Source organism: Pseudonaja textilis, chromosome 7 (genome assembly GCF_049901715.1).
Source record: "Pseudonaja textilis isolate UNSWEBS1 chromosome 7, rPseTex1.2, whole genome shotgun sequence".
Classification (NCBI taxonomy): domain Eukaryota; kingdom Metazoa; phylum Chordata; class Lepidosauria; order Squamata; family Elapidae; genus Pseudonaja; species Pseudonaja textilis.
In genome coordinates, this window is record NC_141996.1 from 9,862,479 (window position 1) to 9,874,375 (window position 11,897).

Genomic DNA, 11,897 nt, shown 5'->3' on the forward strand with positions numbered 1-11,897 from the left:
CAACTTGCCAATGGGGCCCACAGCATGTCCCTGCTGCAAATGTGAATGGAGCAGCCAATCCTATTGGGGTGAGACATATCCGCAAGATAATTTGGATCCATCTTCCTTTCTCTGCATCACCAATACCTTCTCCGTCTGGTATCCCTTTTAGTAACTTTGCATCTATGCGTCATTGAGTGAGTCTTGATTCCTGATGACTGGAATGATTAATGACTAATCCTTATAGTTTTCTTGGCAAGACACTTCCTAGAACTGAGAGAGGTGACTGGCCTAAGTCACAAGGCTGGGTTTGTGACTCAGACAGGACTTAGAATTCGTGGTGTCCTGATTTCTACCCTCATGCCTTTCACCACCATACCAAACTGGATTTCGTTGGTAATACTCCATCTGGATTCTTTTCTTTTTGAGAATTTTAAGATCAACTCTGCTTCAGACTGAGCACCCCAAGAGACAGAACAGAATAACAGAATAACAGAGTTGGAAGCAGGGGTGGGATTCTACCAGTTCAGCCTGGTTCGGGCGAACCGGTGACTCTGATAATCAGCTGGGAACAAACTGGTTCAGTTCGCTCCAACGATCAGCTGTTTGGGTCCACCTGCCTGGCCAGGCTCTAGGCTTTGCTTTAGATCCTGTTTTTGGAGCTCAACTGATTCACACGACACAGCAGATTGGCACGCATAAGGTGCTTAACACATAGGGATTGCTGAAGAAGGTCAGTAGCAAATGCTCAGTGCACACGTGAAGCCACGTATTTGGTGCACTTGCACGCAAAGCATTCACCGAACCAGTTGTTACACTGGTTGAATTGCATCCCTGGTTGGAAGGGACCTTGGAGGTCTTCAAGTTCAACCCACTACTCAAGCAGGAGACTCTACAGACAAATGGTTGTCTGGTCCTCCTGAAAAGATTCCAGTGTTGGAACACACACAACTTCTGAAGGCAAGCTCTTTGAATGTTCTTTAACAATAGTGAAAGGTCAAATGGGGCCTATTAGTTCCTCAGACAATATCACCTTAATAGTCATTTTTGACAAAGATGGACCAGTTGGTTATTTATAAAATAGCCGACAGTGTGCTCCAAATGCCTCTTTCCCTGTAAGTCCTTTCCATGATGCTAGAAGCTCCCTTTATCAGACTTCCACGTGGCTTACAGGGTCTATTTCTTTAAAATGTAGTATTTGTTTTCCAGCTAAATTTGTTAATACCACCAATCAATACAGCTTACTTTTAAAACTCCAGACTTCCTATGTTATAATTTGCCCATAATAGGAACTGAAATAGTAAGAATAAGGTTTCATTGTGTTTTATTAAACTTCTCAGTAGACTGGCATGGAGAGGAGGGAAGGAAAAGAGAAAATGCAATTTAATTCTTTTCTGCCAGTCCATTAAAGTTGTGAGTCTTTTAGCAGAGATTTCTGTTCCTATTTTACCCCTTAGCATCCAATAAAATCCAGAACCACGCACAACGAAGGGAATTAAAGACAAAAAAATATCAAAACTGTGGCAGAACATACCCTCCAAGACACAAGGTGTTTAGCTTCCAATATAATGAAATATTTCTCATCATCACAGAGGGATAAAACAACTTTATAAAAGGGAATGAGAAAAGCTAGAGATGATTCTTGAATACACAAGTTTTCTAGCTCGATAGTAAAAAAAACATGAAGAATAATTGCTAATAATAATAAGTATGAATGGAGTATATTCAGTACCTGGAGACAACAGAATAGAAGAGAGAGAACTGGAGAAAATTATAAAATACAAAGATCTGCACATAGAAATAGAATGACTAATGGCAAACAAAAGCAAAGATAATATCAACAACAGCGGTGGTTGTTGAGGTAATTCCCCATTAGGAGAATGAGTGCACACAGAGAGACGTAGTGAGAGTGATGTTGAATAACACACGGCTAGCACACAGGTACACTGAATAATAAAATGTAGGTTTTACTTCCAGTAAACAGTTAAGCAAAGTCCAACAAGCAGTCCAAGTTATACATGGTTAAACCAGTCAGTTTTCAGTCCAGGCATAATCCAAATAACAAAGTCCAATATCATAAACAGTTCAGTAAACAGACTCAGAGCAATCCAAGAACGATGATCAGCAACAGTTAATAGGGAAAAAATGCAAACAAACCAACATCGAACATCAGGACATCTAGCAACATCTAGCAACTAGGAAACCGGGTTTCTGGCTCCATCTTATGGCCATTTGAAGAACCACACCCAATTACAATTACACCATTCCCTTAAAGAGACAGTATTAAATGTCTATCCTGGTTTATATATTTCCAACTCAATTGTTAGGTGACTATCAATGCCTAACAGTGGTACGCTGCTGGTTCGTCCTGGTTCTGCTGAGCTGGTAGCAGAGATGAGCAGTGGAGACCAAACCAGTTCTCTCCACTGCTCTGCTGTTGGGCCCACCTGCCCATCTGGGCTCCCATACTCACCTTTATCTTCTGCTTTTGAAGTGCAGCTGCTTTGAGTGGCACAGCGGAGTGCTGAGTGGTAGCTCCTGAAACCACCAGGAGTGTGCAGGCTTACAGGAGGTGAGTTGGAGCGCCTCTGTGCTTGTGCAAAATGCATGTTTGGTGCGTGCATGCATGCAAAGTGTGTGCATGCATGCAAAGCGCGCCCACCAAGCCATGCCCACCAAACTGGTGGTAAAAGTTTTGAATCCCACCACTGATCAATATAATAGATGCATTGGGTGCAACCCCAAAACAACTGGATCACACAGTTGAACACTGTTGGCATTGACAAATTCACCATCAGTCAATTGCAAAAGGCAGCTTTACTCGGAGCAGCTTACATCCTGCGATGATACTTTTAACACCATCAAATATCCACAGCCGCCTATGCCAGATCCTTGGAAGGAATCGATAGGCAGACAAAAATGCCGAACCCAGTCTGAATATCTGGCTGACTGTGGGAGAAACCATGAATAATAACAATAATGGTATATTTACAACAGATATATAATTGTGCTTTGGGTTTTGACGCTACAAAGCAAAATCTCCACCCTCTACCTCATAACAGCGCTAACTTGTCTGTTTTTCACAACAATGATAATGAGAGGAAACTATTCACTGATGCAGCGGTAAATTCTTTTGTGTACCTTTTGAGAAAGCTACGGTACATTTTTGAAATATCCCCTTGGGAAAGCACAGTTTCTAGAGGACAATATTTGCATTCTTTCCCCCCCCCCCCCGCATTTGTTGATGTTGTAGTAGAATATAGGAGAAGCACCAGATGAATCAGACGCATGAACCAACACAGCATCCCCAGAGGGCTTTCAAAAAGTCTGGAAGCTCATTTGGAGCTCTGAATGCTTGACGTCTCGGCCCTCTCTTCAAAATGCAGGAACTGAGACAACCAATCTGGAGCCTCCCATTCCAGAGGTTAAAGTATCTAGTGTAGCTTAGAAGTTTTCTGAGGAGTATTGGCAGAATATGTTGGTTCAGGTTATGGATGGACATCTCCTCCTTGCTTCTCCCTGTTGCCTATAGAAGTGGCAACTTACAGCTCATGGTCTGAAACTCTCAACTATCTCATTTATGATCCTTCAGGGGGATCTTAAATCAATACACCTCTATCCCCATTTCCACCTTTTAAAAATGCGATTAAATGGCTACCTTAAGCCTTGGAGAAATACAGTATAAGTCATACATCGTAATACCCAGAAGTAAAGAAGCTAGTCTTCTTCAAATCCGTTTCAGATCCTGGTAACTTCATGGAAACGTCCTTGTAGTTTTCTTATGAACATGATGGCAAGATAAACAAATATTGTACATATGGTGTGTGTGTGTGTGTGTGCACATATATGTATGAGTGTATATGTGTATATATTATTATATTATTCTGGGTAGAGTCAGGGCAACTGGACAGAGCTGAGCATTTGCTGGCCAGATGTCCTTCCTGGCACCTACACAGAGTTCACAGCAGATATTTTTCTTTGCACACCAGGAGAGAAATATCTACTTAGGATTGAACTCTCAACCTTCTGAGTGGAAGGCAAGCGTTACTAGGCTACCACTCCACATTTCTGTCTGTCTGTCATCTATCACTGTTTGGATTAGGCATCTATCTATCTATCTATCTATCTATCTATCTATCTATCTATCTATCTATCATCTATCTATCTATCTATCTATCTATCTATCTATCTATCTATCTATCTATCTATCTATCTATCATCTGTCAATCATCTATCATCTATCTATCCTTTAACTCTCTCTGTTTCTCTGTCTCTGTCTCTCTCTGTGTGCCTCTCTGTCTCTGTCTCTGTCTGTCTGTCTGTCTGTCTGTCTCTGTCTCTTAGCAGATATAGTCCTGTGTGGGAGATGGACTTTTAAAATTTGATAAATATTGAAAATTGCATTTAAAAAATGTTGAATGGAGGAGATATCAGGTGAGGTGCCCAAAGCTTCCATCATTGGACCTTGTGCTCTTCAACTGCTTTTTTAAATTATGACTTTCCCTCCCAACTTTGCAGAATATACAGAATTGGGTAAGATAGGTAGTAAGGCTATCCATGATGATTACAAAAATTTGAAATACATGGGGGAAAATACCCCTGTGGAAGATTAAGAAAGATTACGACTGCTTTAAAGTGATGGTACACTTATGTTCCTGTGTTTTCCAGAGACCCTCTTCCGAACAACGTTTGAGTGTATGGAATCCTAATACTTATTTTACTAGAAGACAGAAATAATTGTTTTTAATACACTTGATAGGCAACAGGAATGGGCTGCGAAATAACAAAATGGATTTTAATAGCATATAATGCAAAGTTCTTATCTTGGGGGAGAAAAATTAAATGGGTTGATTTATCTAAAGAAGGTAATAATAACTATGAATATGTCTCAGTTGTGAAGTAGCTATTGAAAAGGTCAGGCTGTGTCACCAGAGGTATGTTTTCCAAAATAACAGGGAGTATTAATTCTACTTCATTCTGTACTGCTCGGAGGCTCAATTTGCACATTGCATTATATTCTTGAGGCTGGGCTTTAAGGACAAATCAGAAAAAAAATGAAATGTGTTAGAATTGGGCAGTGAGGAGGATGAAGGATCTGAAGACTGATTTCTACGAAGACAGAACTGAGAATGTTTTGCCTTGAATGGGAAATAAGACGGCACTTTTCAAATATCTAAAGGGAGCCAAGAGCCAAGATCAGTTCGCTCGTGTTCCATAATACGGAACATGAAATAATGGATGTAAATTAGAAAAGTAGATTTCAACTACCGGTAAATGGTAAAAATGCAGACCTTAACAATAAGAATACAGGTAATCCTCGACTTACAACAAATTGTTTAGTGACTGTTCAAAGTTGCAATGGTACTGAAAAAAAGTGACTTATGGCTGTTTTTCACCCTTACAACCATTTCAGTATCCCCTGGGTCATGTGATCAAAATTAAACTGCTTGGCAACTGGTTCATATTTATGACAGTGGCAATATCCCAGGGTCATGTGATCACCCGTTGTGACTTTCTGAAAGCAAAGTCAATGGGGAAATCAGATTCACTTAACATCTGTGTTACTCTGCCAGTATATAAGTAATTATGAGCTGACATGGTAACAGGTCAGCCAATGGGGACTTTTGGATTAGGCATGGTAACAGGTTAGCCAATGAGGAGCGCTTGGATTAGGCATAGTAAGAGGTCAGACAATGGGGACTGTTTGGATTAGGCATTGTAACAGGTCAGACAATGGGAACTGTATGGATTAGGCATTGTAATAGGTCAGCCAATGGGGACTGTTTGGATTAGGCATGGTAACAGTTCAGCCAATGGGGACTGTTTTTGGAGGTTGGGGACTGTTTGGGCATGGTAACAGTTCAGCCAATGGGGACTGTTTGGATTAAGCGTTGTAATAGGTCAGCCAATGGGGACTGTTTGGATTAGGCATGGTAACAGTTCAGCCAATGGGGACTGTTTGGATTAGGCATTGTAATAGGTCAGCCAATGGGGACTGTTTGGATTAGGCATGGTAACAGTTCAGCCAATGGGGACTGTTTGGATTAAGCGTTGTAATAGGTCAGCCAATGGGGACTGTTTGGATTAGGCATGGTAACAGTTCAGCCAATGGGGACTGTTTGGATTAGGCATTGTAATAGGTCAGCCAATGGGGACTGTTTGGATTAGGCATGGTAACAGTTCAGCCAATGGGGACTGTTTGGAAACTGAAACATAGTATTTGTTGTATCGGGGTCATAAGTGACAATTGAAGCCCGGGCGTGGCTCGGGCTTATTGGACTGTATATAAGACCCTCTGTCCCTGCCTCTGAAATGACTCTCTCTCCTCTGTAATGACTTGTTTCTGAGAATATTGCTTCTGTGTTCCTGATTTTGTATGCTGACTTCTGCTGTATGGTATTGTATATAAAGAAGTTCCTTATGTAAATGAATCCTGCAGAATTATTTAATTGTGTACTGGTCAGATGGGCTGCACAAATACTCTGACATACTCTAACTTAACAGTTGCAACGGTTCACTTAACAATAATGGCAAGAAAGGTTGTCAAAGGGGCAAAACTCACTTAACAACTGTCTATCTTAGCAACAGAAAGTTTGGGCACCCTTTGGCCATAAGTTGAAGACTAACTGTAATTGAAAGATGGAACCAATGACCAAGAAAGGTGGAAAGTTTTCCAGCAACCAATGTGTTCAAGGGGAGACCAGGCAACATCTGTCTGAGATATGTAATTGCCTCAATTGGGGATAAACTCAAACTTCCTATATCGTTCCAAAACTTCCAAACTTTTGGTTCTGTGAGTCATGATTCTACTTTCTATGAGAGGCATTAAAAATGCAGTTTTGATTTATGAATTGTTAACAACTCCAGAAGGCAGACTGATGGGAAAACAACATCATCAACAAGTTTACTTGTTGCTCAAAGCAGAACAAAGAAATTCATTCATTCCTAGCCTCACTCTTTTGGAACCGGTCTATAGAAGAATTAAATTAAAATACCAGGAACCGGAATGCAAAATTGGCAAATCGAGAGATTGCCTGAAGTAGCTTCTTCCTGGCTGTTGTGTGAGAACTTTGATGACTTGCTTATTCCCAGGCAACTTTAATGAAAACTCTTGATCTGAGCACTTCTTGGATCCAAGTGTGAGATCATCTTGCTTAGCAACATTAATTGCATAGGCCAAGCCCAAAAGCTAAGAATTGAGTGTTCCCTCAATTTTTGTTCTATAAAACATCTCTAGGATGCTCTTCACCCTTAAGAAACAAGACTCAATCAATCCAAAACTCATTTATTTCACAGCAGTAGCTCAGGTCCAGCTGAGTTTTAATGATGGAAAAGAATTTTAATTATAAAAAAGGAACACTTCTAGAGCATTCCAAGTTAAACACAAGTGTCTTTTTTTTTATTTTTGCCCATCAAACAAAATCTTGGAAAGAAATTAGGGAAAGAAAACTTGAATATTTGTCTCTCTGGCCACCAGCATGACTACTTTCGGACAATTGGACAGAATGGACCAAATAAGGCACAGGGGAAGAAGCCAACAAAGAAATGTCAAATTAAAAAATGAATAAGCTAGATCCACCCATGTCTGTTAAGAAAATATTCTATAAGAATTTTCCCCATCCATTCCTATTGGCTCATAATGATGCTGGGTGCATTTTAAGCTTTCTTTGTACCTACTTCCTGCTCAAGAGCCCAGAAAAGAGAAAACAGTGGTATCTAGGTGATAAACTGCTTCAAAATTCATCGAATTTGGTCCTCAATGCAGTTTGATGTTTAACAGAGTTGGAAGGGATTTTGTAGGTCATCTACTCCACACACAAAACCTGCCCAAGCAGGAGACCTTACACCATTTCTGACAAATGGCAGTTCAGTCTCTTCTTGAAAGCCTCCAGTGATGAAGCTCCCACAACTTCTGAAGGCAACTTCTATTCCATTCTTTTTCAGTTTCCATCCATTATTCCTTATCTGACCTTCAGATGTTGTCCTGTCATTGGGGTTTGGTTTTTTTTTTTTGATATTGACATTTTACAAAAGGAAGAGGGGGACCATTGCAGAGGTGATGAAGACAGGAAGTCAGCCATGTTGGGTAGGACATAGGAAAAAGGACAGATAGAAAGTTCTTTCCAGCCAAAACAAGGGTCATATGGTAAGTCATACTTGGCACTCATAGTTTTTAATAATCTTGCCTTAGGTACAAAGCTAACTGGGTGACCTTGAGGCAATCATTCTCTCTCAGCTTTAGGAAGTGGACAATGGCAAACCACTTCTGAATTCATGGCAGGAAAACTGCAGGAATTTGTCAAGGCCATTTCTTGGTCTGATTGACCAAAATCTAAAAATTATTTATGATAATTATAATAGCAATAGCACTTAGACTTATATACCACTTCACAGTGCTATCTAAGTGATTTACAGAGTCAATATATTGCCCCCAGCAATCTGGGTCCTCATTTTACTGATCTCAGAAGGATGGAAGGCTGAGTCAACCTTGAACCTGGTGAGATCTGAACCGCCAAATTGCAGGGAGCTGGCTGGCAGCAGAAGTAACCTGTAGTACTGCACTCTAACTACTGTGCCATCATGGTAATGTCATTTTCATTTTACTTTCAGATTGTCAATATTAAACATAAAGATGTTACAATCATTAAAAAACATTAAAACCCAGAATAATATTGCAAAAATAATATAACAATGCCTTAGTATAGGTAGCATCCGGGGTGGGATTTTATCAGTTCGCACCTATTCGCAAGAACTGGTTGTTAACATTCTAAGCAGTTCAGAGAACCAGTTCTTTAGAAGAAATTACTGGCCTAATCCTGTAAGGAAGGCAGGAAGGAAACATTCTGGGGTTGCTTACAGAAACTGCCTCTTGGCAGGACTAGACTTCCTGTCTCAGGAACATCTCTGGAGTTTTTTCCCCCTCCTTTGCTGGTACTTTGCTTGTGTGGAATGACCATTCAAAGTTACAATGGCACTGAAAAAAGTGACTTATGACCATTTTTCACACTTACGACTGTTGCAGCATCCCCACAGTCACGAGAGGCCAGGTGAGGCGATGCATGCCTCGATGTGAGTGATATTGAGTTGGCCACACCCAGCCAATAACATGACCACCAAGGCATGTCCACCTGGTCACATGACCACCAAGCCATGCCCACCACCTAAGCCACACCCACAGAACCGGTTGTTAAAAAATTTGAATCCCACCCCTGGATAGCATATGCAGCTTTGTGAAGAAATTCACAAGAAAAAATGGGTAGAGCTAATATTTAACAGTGTTAATAAGGTGAATTTGCTTTGAAATGAATTGATATTTCTTTTTGGAGAATAAATAACCAGACATTTTATGATTACTTTTAAACTTTCCACTGCAAATTTTAAGACATTAGCAAAATGGAGAAAATAATTCCAGACTTTACTTGATTGTATGGAAAGGCAAAGAAGATCCTACTACCAATATTTATGCATAAATCAGTGGAAATAGGAAGGTTATTAGTTTTCTTGCAAGCAAAGGGAAATTATTATAAAATCATCCTGGGTATAGTCAGGGTCAGTGATTGAAATATCAACTGCTCTGAACAATTTATCATGGTACTCTGACAAATTAAATGTGGTTGTTATCAAATCTAATTCCATGTACTGAAATGTGATGCTTGATTTGGTTTATACTTATAAATATGCTTAATCTTCATTGCCTTCCCTTGTTTTTTTTTTAAATTTATTATGATGAAAAAAATGGCAAACCAATGATGTATTGAGAGGTATTCAAGCTCAGGATGGAAATGATTTCATTAAAGTAGAATTGCATGGAAAAATGAAATGTAATAAATGTTTAACGATGAGACATTCCAGATAGTTTAGGTTTTTTTTATTTTATTTTCAGAACCCCCATTGATAAGAATGCTTTTAAGGAATTCTAGTTGATTGAAGGAATAAACAAGTTTTGGTCTTCACTTCTGGAAATGCATCAAAAAACAGCACTGGGCAAATTCTGTGATAGAATTATAGTCTTAGATAAAAGACTGGGTGATGTTCAAAGGAGATACATTTGAGAAGAATGACCTCAGATGGGATATGGATTCAATTAAATGTTCCTAAAGTAATTTTCCATGTAAAACTCATGAAGAGATTTTATAAGCGCTTGTTCAGCTAGTATTTTCCCCATTTGAGTTATCAAGAATTTGCAACAGTTGTATTTGCTGGGATGTGACTATAATGAATAAAATTTACTCCAGATTTTCTCTGAAGGCCCTAGTATGGCAATCTATTGAATATCAATTTTGGATACCATTTTATGTATGTCAGGTTATAAATTATCCTTATTCTATGAATGCATGCATGTCTTGAAAGCTCTGTGAATGACCATATGCCTTTTAACACCAATTATACGAGCGTTTTGAATGGAAAGGGGTGTTAACAGCAGAACACAGAAACTGTGTGAATCCCAGATTTCTCCAGCCTGCTCATTCTCAAATTTATTTTTGGCAGTTCCTTATATAACTGTGTTTAGCCTGTACAGCAATACAGATAAAATAGGAAGCTTGTTCACAGAAGTGTTTTCCTTTAATGTAACAAAAAAGAAATGGCCGTGTTCTGCATTTCTTTGCAGATAGTAAAAATACTTGATTGCATTTGCTATCCTTTTCCAAAGGTTTTTTTTTTTTACATTACCATCCAGAGGTAAAGCATTACAATATGTTGAAGAAAGCAAGTACCTCTTTTTTGTTATGAAAATGTGGTAAAGCAAAATAGTCTGGGATAAGTTAGCCTAGTTCTATATTATCAGTACATACTGTAGTGCCAGTTTGGTGTAGTGGTTAAGATACTGGCCTAGAAATCAGGAGATTATGAGTTCTAGTCCCAACTTTGACATGAAAGCTGGTTAGCTGACTGTGGGCGATAGCGTGGACTGTGGGCAACTAGAATTCACCAGGAAATGGTGTGTTCTAGTCTTGCCTTAGACATGAAAGTGAGATGTCAGTGATATTGAGTTGGCCACACCCAGTAACATTGTCTCTCAGCTCAACCCACCTCACAGGGTTGTTGTTGTTGTGGGACAATAGGAAAAGGAAGGACTGTTAGACATATTGAATGCCTGAAGCCACTTATAAAAATACTAAGGGCAGGATAAAAAAACATCTAATGAAAAATGTTCTACTGAAATACAAGGACTTAGTTTAGAACCAACTCAGTTCAGCAGAAACCATTCCCACTGCCGGCTTTCAAAATTTTAATATTTAAATTGAGCCAATTAAAATAATTGCTAAGGGTGGAAGCGTTTTGGTAATGTTTTTCCAATACCTCAACTTTAAGATGCATGGACTTCAATCCCCAGAACTCCCCAACTGGCATGCTGGGTAAGGAATTCTGGGAGTTGAAGTCCACTCATCTTAAAGCTGCCAAGTTGCCTGGTCGTGCCAATTTGTCTTTAATGGCATGCTAAGTAACTGCATTATATAAAGAGAACACAACTTCCCAATCAATCAGCTTTCTCACTTGACACTACCTGCTCCAAACTAACACAGCATGAAGATTAAATTATCTCAGAGACATTTACAGATAACTGTTTCTAGGTCATCCCTGTGGGATTTCACACAGTAGCGGCAAAGTTACCGTCAGTGCCCTGGAAATGAATAGAGGACATGAGTTGATTTCACAAACATTGATTTATCTGCAAAGGAGGAGACAAAGGGGAAGAAGAAAAAAAGAGAGAACACTAAAGGTGTTAGAGATCAGATTATCACGCTGCGTTGAGTTCCTTGGAATATCTCAAATTATGAAATTAGGAAAATAGAAAATTCTTTCAACCGCATGGATGACATTCTAGTCCTCTTGTTTATAGGGGGAACATCCTGCTGTGAAAATGATTGAACAAAGGACTATTTTTAGGAACCTCCAGGAAACTGATTAGACTATTC